This window comes from Mauremys mutica, chromosome 5 (genome assembly GCF_020497125.1).
Source record: "Mauremys mutica isolate MM-2020 ecotype Southern chromosome 5, ASM2049712v1, whole genome shotgun sequence".
Classification (NCBI taxonomy): Eukaryota; Metazoa; Chordata; order Testudines; family Geoemydidae; genus Mauremys; species Mauremys mutica.
Window position 1 is genome coordinate 89,323,598 of NC_059076.1, and position 17,253 is coordinate 89,340,850.

Here is a 17,253-nt window from a genome sequence, read left to right on the forward strand (position 1 = left end):
ATTCCAGAAGACTGGAAAAGGGCAAATATAGTGCCAATCTATAAAAAGGGAAATAAGGACAACACAGGAAATTACAGACCAGTCAGCTTAACTTCTGTACCTGTAAAGATAATGGAGCAAATAATTAAGACATCAATTTGCAAACATCTAGAAGATAATAAGGTAATAAGTAACAGTCAGCATGGATTTGTCAAGAACAAATCATGTCAAACCAACCTGATAGCTTTCTTTGAAAGGGTAACAAGCCTTGTGGATTGGGGTGGTGGGAAGCCATTCACATGGTATATCTTTACTTTAGTAAAGCTTTTGATACTGTCTCACATGACCTTCTCATATAGAAACTAGAGAAATTAAACCTAAATGGGAGCTACTAAAAAGTGGATACAAAGTTGGTTGGAAAACCATTCCCAGAGAATAGTTATCAGTGGGTCACAGTCATACTCGAAGGGCATAATGAGTGGAGTCCCACAGGGAACAGTTCTGGGTCTGGTTCGGTTAAAAATCTTCATCCATGATTTAGATATTAGCATAGAGAGTACACTTATAAAGTTTGTGGATGATACCAAGCTGGGAGGGGTTGGCAGTGCTTTGAATGATAGGATTAAAATTCAAAATGATCTGAAAAAACTGGAGAAATGGTCTGAAGTAAACAGGATGAAATCCAATAAAGACAAATGCAAAGTACTCCATTTAGGAAGGAACAATCAGTTGCACACATACAAAACTGGAAATGACTGTTAGGAGGGAGTACTGTGGAAATGATCTGGGGGTCATAGCGGACCACAAGGTAAATATGAGTCAACAGTGTAATGCTGTTGCAAAAGAACTGAACATCATTCTGGGATGTATTAGCAGGAATGTGGTAAGCAAGACATGAGAAGTAATTCTTCCGCTCTACTCCATGCTGATTAGGCCTCAACTGGAATATTGTGTCCAGTTCTGGGTGTCACATTTCAGGAAAGATGTGGACAAATTGGAGAAAGTCCAGAGAAGAGCAATAAACACGATTAAAGGTCTAGAAAACATGACCTATGAGAGAAGATTGAAAAAATTGGGTTTCTTTAGTCTGGAGAAGAAAAGACTGAGAGGGGACAAGATAACTGTTTTCAAGTACATAAAATGTTGTCACGAGGAGGAGGGAGAATTGTTCTTCTTAACTCTAAGGATAGGACAAGAAGCAATGAGCTTAAATTGTAACAAGGGTGGATTAGGTTGGTCATTAGGAAAAACTTCCTAACTGTCAGGGTAGTAAAGCACTGGAATAAATTGCCTAGGGAGGTTTTGGAATCTCCATCATTGGAGATTTTTAAGAGCAGGTTAGAGAAACGCCTGTCAGGAATGGTCTAGATAATAGTTAGTCCTGCAATGGCAATATGATAATTTTTAACTGTGTTTAAGATTTTAAATATAAAACACAGAGAAAACTAGGGCTGGACTATACTACTAAGTTAGGTCAACCTAACTACGTCACTCAGGGATGTGAAAAAGTCACATCCCAGAGAGAAATAGTAAAGCCAAACTAAGCCCAGGTGTAGACACCACTTAGTCAATGGAAGAATTCTTCCATTGACCTAACTACCACCTCTCAGAGAGGTGTATTTACTACAACAACTGAGGAACTCTTTCAGTCGCCGTAGTAAGTGTCTACAGTATAGCACAGCATTTCTAGCGCTGACATATTTTTAGATGCCTTAATACTACGGTAGACATGATTGAGAGAAAGAGCAGATAGAGAAAAATGCGGAGACATACTAGATAAATCTAACGCGCACAGGGAGTGGACAGAAACAGCTTTATAATACCATAGTTTATGTGATGCAGAAAGTAGCCAATGTTACTTTTTAGGAAAAAAAATTGAATGTATAACTTTGCTAGAGATTATTAGTCATAGTAGTAAAAAGTTAAATATTTCAGTGTTGGTGCTACTTTATACTTGAAATATCACATTGATTTTTGGTGTGCATTCATTTTGAAAATGTTTTGATGAGTGACAGTTATTCTTCTATCTAGGATTTAAGTTATCTACAGAACATTACTCATTAAGTTGCTTAAAGCAAAAATAGATTCTTCACAAAGTATATACTGAGTAACTAACAAAAAAGTAATTCATGCATTCAAATTCTGTACATACTTACAGCTCTCCTGCCCATTAATTAACCATTGATTTGGGAAATGTCAATTTTCTGATAATAGTTTTATGTGCCATATGATCAACTTCATTAAATTCATATTATTCCATGTGGCAGGACTGGGTCTTAATTTCACATCTGCTTAAAACAATTTAACTAAAAGCAATATGTTGATTATTTTTTCCTTCCAGGATTATTTTAAAGATTTACAATTGCTATATACTTAAATGCCTAGAGTGGCAAATTGCAGGATGAAGTTTATAAGCATTTTTCCACCTCAGTAAACAATATAAAGTTGTAAATGAGATTATGTTTCTTAATAATGACAATGTTTATCTTATTTTAAAGGCAGTACAAAGAGGTTCATAGATGTACACAAAAAACCATGAAGGAGTTAATTCCCTGCTATTTTATGTAATGATGACTACACTGGCCCTTTTAAGAGAGAACTTTGTACTTCTGCTATACCAGTGGTTCTCAAACTTTTGTACTGGTGACCCCTTTTACATAGCAAGCCTCTGAGTGCGACCCCTTTATAAATTAAAAACACATTTTTATATATTTAACACCATTATAAATGCTGGAGGAAAAGCAGGGTTTGGGGTGGAGGCTGACAGCTCATGACTCCCCATGCAATAACCTCACGACCCCCTGAGGGGTCCCGACTGCCAGTTTAAGAACCCCTGTGCTATATCTTTGCTGATATTGGGGAGGAAACAAAATCACCAGATGGATCCTGATGTCCACCTCACACAAGACCTGAAGGGGTTAAAGAGTCTACGTGGTCCAATTAACCACCTAGGTTGCACCTGGAGGAGGAGCCAGAGCGTAGTGAGGGCTAATTAAAGAGGAAGCTCAGCTATACAGGCCCTAGAGGGGCTTGTATATCCAGTAGCTGAGAGTAGAAGAGGGACTACAGAGACGGGGGGGAGGGGGGTTTGCGGTCACCCTCAGCATAAGAAAACACAAGGTAGAAAGTAGCTCAGGAATACAGCAGGAAAGTTCAGGACTGTGCAAACCTTGACTGCTTATTGTAGGGCCCCTGGGCTGGGATGGAACCTAGTGCAGAGGGTGGGCTTGGGTTCTCCTACCAGTCACTGGAGAAGTGGCACTGTTACGGAGGCAGTAAAAGAGAAGACTGCCTGGGACAGTGGGTCCAGAGAGACTTAGATGCATGCAGTTTTCACAGAAGAAGAAAACCACAGTGACCTGGTCAGAGGGCCAAGCCACGAAACAGGTGCAGTTGAGTCCTGAGAAAGAGAATTAGTGAGTAATGGAGTGCAACTGAATGAAGGGATGTTGGCTTGGCAGAGCTAATCCCCAGACCTGGCCAGAAAGAGGCGCTTCAGCAGTGAGTAGAGCACCCCATGACATACAAGTAGAGTCCAAAACCTATATTGATGGATCCACTCTGGAGCTATTGGAATAAGGTAAGGGAGCCTTCCTTGACTTTGGACGAGACCTTGGGCAGGAGTGGAACTGCAGGGAAGGCATACAACAGTCCTTTTGATGAGGGTAGGTTGAAAGCATCTGTCAGTGAACCCAGGTTGTGGCCTGCTCGGGAACAAAAGGTGCAACTTTTTCTGTTTGTTGTTGTTGCAAACAGGTCCACTTGGGGAGCTCCCCACTACTGGAAAATGGACCTATAAATGTCCAGGCAACACCACCACTCATGGTGACCTGCGAACGACCTGCTAAGACAGTCTGCCAGAGTGTTTTGACTTCCCAGAAGGTAAGTCACTTTCAGAGTGATGAAACTGGCAATCCAGAAATTCCAGAGGAGGATTATCTCCTGGCATAACTTTGTCACTTGCCCCCACCCCCTGCCTTGCTTGTTTAAACAGAACATGGCTGTTGTATTGTCTCTGAGCACCAACCAATTTGGCCGCACTGTGTAGAAGGAATGCCATGCAAGCTAAATGGATGGCCCGAAGCTCTGTGATAGATCCTGGGGTGACCAAAGGCTTTGAGTCTGGTGGGGACCTAAGCAAGCTCCCAAATCTAAATCTAATGCCTCTGCAACTAGACTGAGTGACTGTTGTGGAGGGGCAAAGGGAACTCCTTCACAAATATTTTCAGATTCTACCCACCAGTCCAGGGAGGACAAGGCCTGAGCAGATACTTGAACCACCATGTCCATTTGATGACAGGCTGGTGAATACACTGAGGCTAGCCAACTCTGTAGCTTTCTGAGGTGCAGTCTGGCATGGTGCACCATATAAATGCACACCACCATGTCTCCTAGATGCTTGAGGCAGTTCTGAACCATAATGACAGAGTGGGCCTTTGGATCTAAAACATCAAAAGTGGACAGAATAGTGGCTATGCTGGAAAGTACCTTAGACCTGGACCATACTCTCACTAGCTAGTCATCCAGGTAAGGGAACACATGGATTCCTGACCTTCACAGCAATGCTGCTAATACAGCCATGCATTTCATGAATATGCAAGGAGCAGCTGACAGACCAAAAGGTAGTGGGATCCAATTACCATGAATCTGAGAAACTTTCAGTGGATCTGGTGAATCACCATGTCAAAATAAGTGTCAAGTCGAGAGCAGCATACCAGTCCCCAAGATCTAAGGGAGGGATAATAGATGTTAATGTAACTATCCAGAATTTTGTTTTCTTTCAGTGCTTGTTTAAACTGTCTTGCATCTAAAATTGGTCTGACATCCTGCTTTGCCTTCAGGACTAGGAAGTAACAAAAATAAAAGGGGGCATAGCCGCATAGTCCACTGTATCCAGGCTTTCTTACAATGCTGTTCTGGCAACTAATTTGCCCGCCACCACTTTGTCTCATCAGCAAAGTTGTCTTTGAACATCACAACATTTTCACACAGACTGAAATCGTAATGACCCAGCAGCCTGCTGGTTTGTGATCCTAGGCTGTAAACTTCCTATGGAATAAAATTTCCAGCCAAACAGGTCTATCTTTTTTGCTTCTTTCCATTTTGGAGTAGAGGCCTGGTGTTTCTGTATCTTTTTTTTCTTAGTTGCAGCAACTACCAGGAGCCTGAAGGAGAGAGATTATAGAAGTGTTCAAATCCCTTTGAAGGGACATAATATCTTTTTCTCCACCCTTTTAGCAGTAGGAGGCAGGGAAGATGGGATCTACCAAGGAACCCTGACTAGTTCCAGGATAGCCTCATTAATAAAAGGTCCTGCAGAGACTAAAATGTCTATTAGTCTTCGAAATTTTTCCTGCACCTATTCTGGATGGATATCTAGAGTTCGAGCCACGCTCCTTAACAAGTCTTGATAAACTGTGAAATCATCAGGAGGGGGAGAAGTAGACTCAGTCACTACTGCCTCAACAGGCAATGAAGAAGAGGAGGCTAAGGGTTGTTGAGGAGGTCCCTCCTCCAACTCTTCCACAGGAGAGTCCAGAGCAGGCAGATCCCCTTTAACAGTACTGGTTCAGGGGAGGGAAAACCGTGACCTAGCTACAGATGATCCTGGCCACTGTAGAAGGGCAGAAAGGGAGCAGAGAGGCTCTCAAATGTGAAGGAAGGTCCCGAGGGGTTCAAAAGGGCCAATGGTAGGGAGGTGGTACCCAGATATGGGTAGGCCATTGCCCTTAGCATGCTGAGGCTGTGACTGATACTGTGTTGGGCAGGCACCCAACTGGGCCTGCTGGGCATATTCTGGTGGAGATTCAAAAGATCCAACCTCAGAGTCTGATGAGGAGTCCCCTTCCTCAGATCACGGGCAAAGTGACCCCATTGTTAGCAGGGAGACCAGCTCTGAGTCTGGAAATGGGGATACTGCCAAGATCACTGCTGACTTCCCGCTAGATGGAACTCTACAGATAAGTTCCACAACTGTGGAAGCCACCAGTACCGAATGGTGCTCGGGGGCTGGAGTCAGAACCTCAGGAACATGCACTTCCAATCCTGGTACTGGGTGAGACTCCTGAATAGCAGGGGAAACCAGCACTGACAAGTTAAGTAGTTTTCTGTCTGCCTTGAAAGCCTTGAATATAAAAGGCACTGGAAAGGGCTCCTAAGGTACCAAAAGGTGCGCCAATCCTTCAGGGATTAGTGTCAATGGACCCTTCCTGGGCTTTGGAATCAGCAAACCCATCTGGCTTGTGAACTCTGTCTGGGGGTGCATCTTCCTTGAGCGCACCCCCGAGTCCTTATCTCAGCTCAGTGCCTTCACTCTAGACTTTGAAGGCCCCAGTACCAAGTCTCTGGGAGACTTATGTAGTCTCTTTCTGGGTGCCGGCAATGAGGATATGCATCTGGACTGTCAGAAGAGGGGGAACACTCCTAACTGACTTGGATGTACTCAGTACCTGTTCCAAGTGAGAAGGTTCCTACAGCGGGTGAAAAGACGGTTACTCACCGTAGTAACTGTTGTTCTTCGAGATGTGTTGCTCCTATCCATTCCAGTTAGGTGTGCGCGCCGCGCGTGCACGGCTCTTCGGAAGATTTTTACCCTAGCAACTCCGGCGGGCCGGCTGGGCGCCCCCTGGAGTGGCGCCGCTATAGCGCAGGATATATACCCCAGCCGGCCCGTCCGCTCCTCAGTTCCTTCTTGCCGGCTACTCCGACAGTGGGGAAGGAGGGCGGGTCTGGAATGGATAGGAGCAACACATCTCGAAGAACAACAGTTACTACGGTGAGTAACCGTCTTTTCTTCTTTGAGTGATTGCTCCTATGCATTCCAGTTAGGTGATTCCCAAGCCTTACGTAGGCGGTGGGGTCGGAGTTAGATGTTGCAAAACGCAACCGCTAAGCCAGAGGCTGCAACAGCTCTGGACTCCCGGACCAATGAGGCAAAGGTGTGGACCGAGGACCAGGTAGGTGTACAACACATCCCCCGAAAGGGAATGCGAGCCAGGAAGGCAGCTGAGAAGCGTGAGCCCTGGCGGAATGTGCAGCAAGGTGGCTCTATGGCACATGGGCCGAAACAGAAGAGGTGCAGATGCACAACGTCATTGAAGATGAAATCCTCTAGGAGGAGACAGGTATGCCCTTCGTCCGGTATGCCGGTACGATGAAGATTATGGGGGCGTTACGAGAGGGCTCTGTCCGCTAGATATAGATTGCGGACGCCCTGCAGATGTCGAAGGAGGGCAACCGTTGCTCTCCTTGCACAGAGAGTGGCTTCGGAAATAAGACCGGAAGGAAGATATCCTGGTGGATATAAAAGGCCGACACCTCCTTGGGGAGGCAGGTCGGACGTGGTAATAACTGCCCTTGTCCTTGAGGAACACAGTATCCCTTGGGCCTATTGTGAGAGTCTGAAGCTCGGAGACTCGTGTGGCCGCAGGAAAGACTACAGGAAACTGCCTTGCAGGACAGTTATATCAATGAGCATGTTGACATTGGCTCGAATAGGGCAGTCATAAAACTGGGTAGAACCAGATTGAAGAGCCAGGTTTATGGCGGGGCCCCACTTGGGGGGGGGTGCATAAACGCTCCAAGCCCTGAGGAACCAGATGGAACGGAGCGGGATCTCGGCGGGAGAAACATTGCGCGTTTCGGAGCAGCATGAGAAACGCTTCCACTCGGCCAGATACTTTAATCGAATGGACGAATTTTCTACCACCCCGGAGAATCCCGTAGAACCGAGGCGGAACAACGTAACTCGGATCGGTTTAGCCACGCAGGAGTCCTGCTGTGAGGTGCAGGGATTACAAGACCGGGTGGTGAAGGTTGTCGTGATTCCGCGTCATGGGGTCTGTGCCAAGAGGGTTGCTACCGAGAGGTGTAGCAACATGGTGTGCCAGTGCTGCCCAGGTTACACTGGAGCGAACCCGATCAGGGGCGCTCTGTCCCTGCGGAATTTGAGCAGGACCTTGTGAACCAGCGGGGACAGTGGACAGGGTATGGCAGATGGCTGATCCATGGCCTCAGGAAAATCCTCCAAGACCGAGCCTGGGGAGAGGCCTTGGAACGAGGAGAATTTCTCTCCCTCTTTCCGTTCTCGCGAGAGCAAGGAGGGCTATGCGGGGGAAGACCCACTTCTGGAAAACGGAATAGATAAAGACGGGAGGAAACCACCACTTGTGAGACAGGAAGGATCTGCTGAGACGATCCGCCAACTGAATCGCCGGTACACAAGGCAGACTGCTCTCAGCTCTCGGACATTGATGTGTAAGGCCAGCTCTTGCGCTGACTGAAGGCCGTGAGTGCGAAACTACACCAGGTGCGCACCCAGCCGAGAGATGGGCTGTCTGTCACGAGGGACCCCGAGGGGTGAGTGAAACAGCATCCCCGGATACACCGGGGAGGACGCCGACTCCCGGTCGAGGGAGCCTAGGCTGCTCGGTGGAAACGAGACGACCACGAGTATGCCATCTCTGCCCGGGTGGCACCCCCAGGTGAGCCACGATTGAAGTGAACAGAGGCAAAGCCTGGTATGTTTAGTTGCAAACGTGTAGACAGCCATGTGACTCAGGAAACCGAGGCAAGAGCGAGCCCAAGTTGGCGGGAAGGTCCGTAGACCTTGTACAATTGTTACCCTCGCCTGAAACCAAGGCTGAGGAAAGCAGGCTCTGGCGAGTCTGGAGTCCAGGACGGCCCCAATGAATTCCCTTCCCTATATGGGAATCAGAGTGGATTTTACTATTGATCATCAGGCCTAGACACAGGAAAAGGTTCGTGTCGATGCCCACATGACTGGTACTTTGGGCCCGGGGGTTCTTCGAATGAGCCACTCGTCTAGACACGGAGAACGTGTATCAGACGGTGGCGAAGAAAGGCGGCGATTACAGCCATGCACCTTGAATACCCGTGGGCTGTATAGAGGCCAACCGGGAGGGCCGTATACTGGGAATAACGATGGTAGGCCCCAAACCGAGGGTACCTTCTGTGTGGAAGAGAAATGGCAACGTGAAAAACACGCGCCCTTCATATCGAGGGCGGCGTACCAGTCTCCGGGATCCCAGGATGGGATGACGGTCGCCCTGGGTACCATGCGGAACTCATCTGCATCGTGACTTGTTGAGTTCCTGCAGGCCTAGGATAGGTCTGAGACCTCCCTTCGCTTAGGGGAATAGGTTTCGCCCTTAGGTACCTCCTGTATAGCTCCGATGAGGAGGAGCGTCCGCACCTCTTGCCAGAGGAATCGCTCGTGAGAGGGGTCCTTAGGAGGGGCGAGGATGGGTAGGCTTTTGCCCCATTGGTGGTCAGAAGGACCCTAATTCTGGCTCCTTTGGGGTGCGGATTGATGGCCACGACCGTGTAAGCCACGCCCGCTGGCCATGTCCTGACCTTGTCAAGGCGCAGGGTAAGAGCGGAGGTTGGGGACGGAAGCGTCAGCGCTGAATTACCGGCGTGTGCATGCCGAGAGAGAGAGAGAGCAAAGTGACCCTGCTGCCCTTTAGGTTCTGCAGCCTAGGGCCAGTGTTGTCAGAGAACAGGCCTGTGCCACTGAAGGGCAAGATCTGTATAGCGTGCCGCAGCTGCGAGGGAAGGCTCGATAACTGGAGTCCTGAAACGCGCCGCGTGGCAACACCCGAGGCCAGAGTCATGGCAGCGGAGTCAGCTGCGTCCAACGAGGCCTGGAGGGAAGCTCTCTCCAGCTCCGTCCTTTGCTGCAGGAGGGCATCGAACTCTTGACGGGAGTTCCGAAGAACCGACTCTGTAAATTTGCCCACCGCCACCCACAGTAGCGGATAAGCAGGGCTTGCTGGTTCGCTACACGAAGTTGCAGGGCCCCCTCCGGGTACATCTTATGGCCCAGTAAGACCACACGCCCAGCCTCTTTGGATTTAGGGGCTGATCGCATTTCGATTAGAGGAGGGCCGGAGGGGTATGTTCCTGCCCCCGCCTCATCTGGGGAGGAGGAAGAAGAAAGGCCCGGGACAAGCGGGTCCTGTGTGGGCTCGAGCTCCTGGACGACCTCCTGATCCGGTGGGATCTGGGAGCCCGGTGCCGAACCGGGGGTTACTCTGTACCAGTCGGACGGGGACGACTAATCGTCACCTCTGGCACCCAGAGCTCGGAGGGAACGGAGCGAGATGGGATCGCCGGTACGCCTCTGGCGTGGTAGTACACCCACGGCGTCCAGAATGACCACTGATAGGTCTCCTCGAAGACTCTGGAGGGCACATCGGAAAACAGAGTGCTACGCATATGAAGTGTCCGCACGGGACGACACTGATGCGAGGCTGGATGGCCCTGGAGGAGCTGAAAGCTCTTGGTAGAGTCTCCGGCTGTACCTGACGTCGCTCGATGCGGCACCGGGGATCAGTACCGGTAGACAGACCGGTACCGAGAACGGTACCTGCCACCGAAGCTGTGCCGGGCAGTCGACCGAGGGCGGTCCCTGAGGCTTGATCGGAGCTGAGTGTCCCGGACCGGCGAACGGGATGCTGACCGGTGCCGCGAGCACTACTGGTACCAACAGGGAGAACGGCGCCGAGACCTAGATCGGTGACGGGACCGAGAACATCTGCGGAACCGCGACCCTGAACGGTGCCGCTGTGCGGTGCCGAGGTAGGGTGGTCTGATCAAAGCAAGCTTGCCCATCGACTATGTAACCCCCACCGGCGGTGCCGGGGGTTGAGGCAGCGTAGATGCTGTCGTTGCAATCAGCCCCCTCGCCGTGGACACTGTCTCCGGCGTGGAGGAAATAGTGAGCTCGACCATAGCTGGCACCCCGGATGCAGCTTCATAGTGAGCTCGACCACTGTCCATACCGGGGAGTGTTCCAGCACCGGACTCGACGGCTTTTGCCTGGCCGGAGTTAATGGTGCGGGCATTGTCGGTGCCACGGTAGACATCGGTGCCGGGCGATCTGACGGAGCATAGCGCTCGGCTGCGGAGCAGGCGGCTCGGACGCAGCTTCAGGGTGAGCTCGACCACCGTCCGTACCGGGGAGCTTTCCGGCACCGGACTCGACGGCTCTTGCCTGGCCGGAGTGAAAGGTGCAGATATTGTCGGTGCTGCGGCAGACATCGGTGCCGGGCGGTCCCAATGAACATAGCGCTCGGCTGCGGAGCAGGCGGCTCGGACGCAGCTTCCTAGCGAGCTCGACCACGGTCCGTACCGGGGAGCTTTCCAGCACCGGACTCGACGGCTCTTGCCTGGCCGGAGTGAAAGGTGCGGATATTGTCGGTGCCACGGCAGACATCGGTGCCGGGCGATCCGACGGAGCATAGCGCTCGGCTGCGGAGCAGGCGGCTCGGACGCAGCTTCAGAGCGAGCTTGACCACGGTCCGTACCAGGGAGCTTACCGCACCGGACTCGACGGCTCTTGCCTGGCCGGAGCTAACGGTGTGGATACTGTCGGTGCCGTGGCAGACATCGGTGCCGGGCGATCCGACGGAGCATAGCGCTCGGCTGCGGAGCAGGCGGCTCGGACGCAGCTTCAGAGCGAGCTCGACCACGGTCCATACCGGGGAGCTTTCCAGCACCGGACTCGACGGCTCTTGCCTGGCCGGAGTGAAAGGTGCAGATATTGTCGGTGCCGCGGCAGACATCGGTGCCGGGTGATCCGACTGAGCATAGCGCTCGGCTGCGGAGCAGGCGGCTCGGACCACGGTGCGTACCGGGGAGCTTTCCAGCACTGGACTCGACGGCTCTTGCCTGGCCGGAGTAACTCTTCATCCTCCAGGAGAGAGGTCCATGCTGAGGGTACGTCGGAGTCAGCGACGGTGGTGCCAGGAGGCCTTGGCGGCACCGGCGGTCCGGTGCCGAGGGAGCGCGCCGTGAAAACTAACTTGCGCTCGGCGCCGAGAGCGGAGGAGCAAGAGCTGCCTCCCTCAGGAGCTGTTTAAAACGAAAGCCCCGCTCCCCTTTGTTCACTGATTAAGGGCCTCACAAATGCGGCACTTATCTGTGAGGTAAGATCCCTCGAGGCACTTAGGAGAAGATCTCTTGTCGGCAGCGGCTTGTGGCCAGCCGAGCATTAGAAAACCCTGTGGACCGGGCATCGGACCCGGCCCCGGGTGAGGGGAAGGGGATAAACCCCAACCCCTGTAAAATAAATACACTATACTATTCTACAAACAAACAGAGTTAACTACAACTATAAACAGAACGAGAGAAAACTACGAGTAGCTAGGGAAGTGGAGGTCAGCTGAGCTGTGCTCCACTGTTCCAACGGCCGTCACGGGCGGAAAGAAGGAACTGAGGAACGGACAGGCCGGCTGGGGTATATATCCTGCGCTATAGCGGCGCCACTCCAGGGGGCGCCCAGCCGGCCCGCCGGAGTTGCTAGGGTAAAAATCTTCCGAAGAGCCGTGCATGCGCAGCGCGCACACCTAACTGGAATGCATAGGAGCAATCACTCGAAGAAGAAGCACAGACTCCATAAGCAGGTACATGTGTCTGGCAGCCAGGAGAATGAGGCATTAGTGTGGTACTGAGCCCGGTACTCAATGAGGAACCGTGAACCCCACTCTAGAGAAATACTATTCTAAACTTATTCTTATATCTGTGTATGTACATATACACAGGGGTTCTCCCAACAAATTTTTTAGTGGCCTCAGAGTGCGGCCACCAACTCTCACTGGTGTTGCACTAACTCTTTTCTTACCTAAAATACTTAATTAATTTTAGGAAAAGCAATTAAATATGCACAGATCCACATCCAAATCACTGTAATGTATATTTGTAAGTTTTTTTGGCAGACTCTAACAAAAATAATACTGCCCCCATCAAGTGCTTAGTGCATCCTGGGGCTTGCAGGCTTTGTATTTTTGTTAATATCACAGAACACATAGTAGCTACCTGGGAGGCTATGAAAAGTGATAAGTGACATTAACAAACATATATGTATCACTTTTCACAGCTAGTTAGTAAGTCTGCTGTGAAAAACCAAACTTGCACGTTTATTAATATCACTTTTCTCAGCATGCCCCAGGACCCATTAAATCTTGGATGGGGGGGCCGAAGGGGGAGGCAGCAGGGGTCAGAGGCTATGGTGGGATGAATTTGGGGCCAGGGGAGGCCGCGGGGGCCCGGGGCAATGAGAGAGATGGATGTGAGACTGGGGGAGGTAGCAGGGGCCCAGGGCAATGTGGGGACAGATGTCGATGCGAGGCCAGGAAGGCAGCAGGGTCCTGGGGGCAAAGGGAATGGATACAGGGCCATGAGAGGCAGTGGGGGCCAGGGGTGATGGGGGTGGGTGATGAGCCCCACTGTTGCATGGCCAGAGCCAGGGCCTAGTGTCTGCTGGGATGGGGCTCAGCACCTGGGGCCAGCTCCCACCACCACGTGGCCGGAGCCCAGGAACAGACCTGTGGGTCGGTGCCTGCTGCCATGCAGCTGGGGTAGGGGATCAGCACGAGGGGCTGGAGCTGCACGGCCAGAGCTGTGGGTCAGAACCTGCTGCCATGCAGCTGGGGCAGGGGATCAGTACCAGGGTCTAGGGCTGGGCAGCTGGAGCCTGGGCCCAGTGCCCATCAGCGTATGGCTGGAACTGGGGGCCAGAGGCTGACTGAAGCTCCATGGCCAGAGCTGGGCATCAGCACTTGCTGTCCTGTGGCCAGAGCCAGGGGTTGGCACCCAAAGCCCTGTGCTTGGAGCCTGCTGCCGTGCAGCTGAGGCTGGGGATCAGCGCTTGTAGACAGTGCCTGCCACTGCATGGCTGGAGCCCAGGACTGGAGCTGGGAGCCAGCACCTGCTGCCATGTAGCTGGAACCAGGGGCCAGAGGCCAGGGCCACATGTCCAGAGCCGGGGGAGGGGGAAGGGGGCGCACAGGGGGATGTCAATACCTGATGCCCTGCGATCGGAGCCCAGGGCCACAGGGCCAGGTTCCTGAAGTCCTGTCACCGGAGCCTGCTTCCCAAAGCTCCTCTCCCCACCACCCCCAATGTGGGTCAAGAACTCACCTTACTCCTGCAGCACTGTGCCTCACCTCTCTCCAGAGAGGTGCTTTGCCCCCCTCACCCTACCCCCATCACCACCCAGGAGGCTGTCGTGGCCGCACAAAAAGCCCTTGGTGGCTGCATGCAGCTATTATGGCTACATTTGAGAAACTTTGCGCTACACTAGATTAACACTACGGACAATATGCATACTAAAGAGGGAAGGCGTGCAGATGCAAAGATTGTAGCGCCAACAACCACCATCACTGGCAGTAAGAAGGAATTTCTGGGAAGGGGAGGTCTGGGGCAGTACGGCCCTTTATACATACATGTAGTGGCACAAGGCACTGGAGGGGGCTCACACTGCTCCTATCAGTACTCATGAGGGAAAAATCTCCAACAACCATGCATGAGGTGCATACACATCTACATGAACATAAAATCACTTGAAGAACTTTCCTGTTCCAGCACAGGGGAGTCAGGGGTGAATTCAGGGGCAAGAGGGAGACAGGCCATAGAAGACAGCACTATGAACATAAGAATGGCCATACTGGGTCACACAAAGGGCCATCCTGCCCAGTATCCTGTATGCCAACAGTGGCCAATGCCAAGTGCCCTAGATAGAATGAACCTAACAGGTAATCATTAAGTGATCTCTCTCCTGCCATCCATCTCCACCCTCTGACAAAGAGTCTAGGGACACCATTCCTTACCCATCCTGGCTAATAGCCATTAATGGACTTAACTTCAATGAATGTATCTAGTTCTCTTTTAAACCCTGTTATAGTCCTAGCCTTCACAACCTCCTCAGGTAAGGAGTTCCACAAGTTGACTGTGCGCTGTGTGAAGAAGAACTTCCTTTTATTTGTTTTAAACCTACTGTCCATTAATTTCATTTGGTGCCCCCTAGTTCTTATATTATAGGAACAAGTAAATAACTTTTCCTTATTCACTTTCTCCACACCACTTATGATTTTATATACCTCTATCATATCCCCCTCCTAGTCTCCTCTTTTCCAAGATGAAAAGTCCTAGCCTCTTTAATCTCTCCTCATATGGGACCCGTTCCAAACTCCTAATCATTTTAGTTGCCCTTCTCTGAACCTTTTCTAATGCCACATCTGTACACATTATTCAAGATGTGGGCGTACAATGGATTTATATAAGGGCAATAAGATATTCTCCGTCTTATTCTCTATCCCTTTTTCAATGATTCCTAACATCCGGTTTGCTTTTTTGACTGCCGCTGCACACTACATGGCTGCCTTCAGAGAACTATCCACAATGACTCCAAGATCTCTTTCCTGATTAGTTGTGGCTAAATTAGCCCCCAGCATATTGTATGTAGAGTTGGGGTTATTTTTTCCAATGTGCATTACTTTACATTTATCCACATTAAATTTCATTTGCCATTTTGTTGCCCAATCACTTTGCTTTGTGAGATCTTTTTGAAGTTCTTCATAGTCTGCTTTGGTCTTAACTATCTTGAGCAGTTAGGAGTTTTCTAAACTTAATTTCCCCAATACTAATTTCTCCCTACTGTTACTCACACCTTCTTGTCAACTGTCTGTAATGGGCCACTCTCTTACCACTTCAAAAGTTATTTTTCCTCCCTTGGTATCCTGCTGTTAATTGATTTATCTTGTTAGACTGAACTCACGCTTGGTAAAGCAACCCCCATCCTTTCATGTATTTGTACCTGCTCCTGTATTTTTCACTTCATGCATCTGATGGAGTGGGTTCTAGCCCACAAAAGTTTATGCCCAAATAAATCTGTTAGTCTCTAAGATGCCACAAGGACTCCTCGTTGTTTTTGTATTTGCTCAGGTTCTGATTCAGAAAGGTATTTAATCACATGCTTAACATTAGGCATGTGAACAGTTATGTTGACTTCAATGGGACTGTTCACATACTTAGTCACATTTTAAAATTAATTGGGGCCTTAGGAGAGATTCTGGATTGGAGAATTTTATAGTCCTGTAAATGAAGAAGCAATGTAAAAGCCATTGTGCTATACTAGGCACCTCCAAGCCCTCTCACATTGGGAAAGATGTTGGACAGCATAGGAGAACTGCACAGTCATGAAACAAAGGAATAGCTTCACTCTTGTATCAGAGCGTTGGACCCCCATTCTGAAATGGTAAATCCAAATTAATCCGACCTATCACAGTATTTATTTATAGAGAAATGAGGCTGTGACATAGAGACTATTTGGCAAAAAGCCCCTGTTATTTGCAAGCAATTTTCACCTGGGAGCTGACTAACTCAATGCAACAAGCACATGCTTTACAGGATATTTATTCATAAAGAGTAGCATGTAAGGTATCTACAGAAAGCTCTCAATTTGCCAAGATTCTTAACCATTGTGAGATATATGTATGGGTAATATTTAATGTATTTATATTGAAAATGTGCTTTATGGCCTTGGAGTAGAAATTAGTCACCAGGAGATAATGTGCCTCAGAGATGACTCATTCAAGCAAGAAGGAACTGTCACCTGTCTCTAAATCAGCCAGTGAGGTAATGCAAGGTTCTATTGTCTACTCTTGCCACATCTCAGAACAGTCAATGGGAAACCATTAAAGACAATTGCAATGATCTGAACCACTTGGCAGTAAAAAGGGACATTATAGCTGGCAGGAGATTGCCCTGGCTATGAATAGAGGCAAAATTCTGTTTCAGAACAACAAAGAGTAGGTAGATGAAGTCTTGATCCATTCACTGTGGAAAGCCCTAAAGGAGTGTGGGGCTTTCATTAACATTTGGATCCTGGTTCTTGTGAAATCAGCCAGCTCTGCAACAGACTGAACTTGGGGGGGGATGGGGAATCTACTTTATTACATAGGAAAGGTAACTACTGGTAAGTGTAGACCCAGATTCATGTTTTGTGATTTTGTTTTGTATTGCAACCTGTTGTTTCCACTGCTCTCTCTTGTTTCTACTTAAATATTTATTCTTTCTTAAAAATTTCTTTCTTTCATCATAAGTCTGTACAGTTTACAGGAGTGGGGGTTTAAGGTAAAACTGGTAAATGGAGCTACCCTGCACTTTTGGAGGCAAAGGATCTGGAATTTATCTGAGTAGCCAGAATCAGGGGCTAGATATCATGGGGGAACGTTTCAAAGAGATTTAGAAATGGGGGTGTTAGTGATGGCATAGCCCAGAGGAGAACACTTGAGGGGCTGAAAGGCTAGTGGTATTAGGGAGCTGATATCTAGTTACAGGGCCGGCTCCAGGCACCAGCATCCCAAGCAGGTGCTTGGGGCAGCAATCTGCAAGGGGCGGCAGTCCGTGTGTTTTTGCCCCCCAAGCAGAGCGCCGAATTGCCTCCGCAGACGGCGGGGACAGTCCGTG

At 49.7% G+C, this 17,253-nt stretch overlaps 1 protein-coding gene across 6 annotated transcripts in view; it reads right to left on the reverse strand.

The window, feature by feature from the left end:
* TUSC3 (tumor suppressor candidate 3) overlaps positions 1-17,253 on the reverse strand; it is a 277,945-nt gene that overhangs the window by 161,542 nt on the left and 99,150 nt on the right. The window lies entirely within an intron of this gene.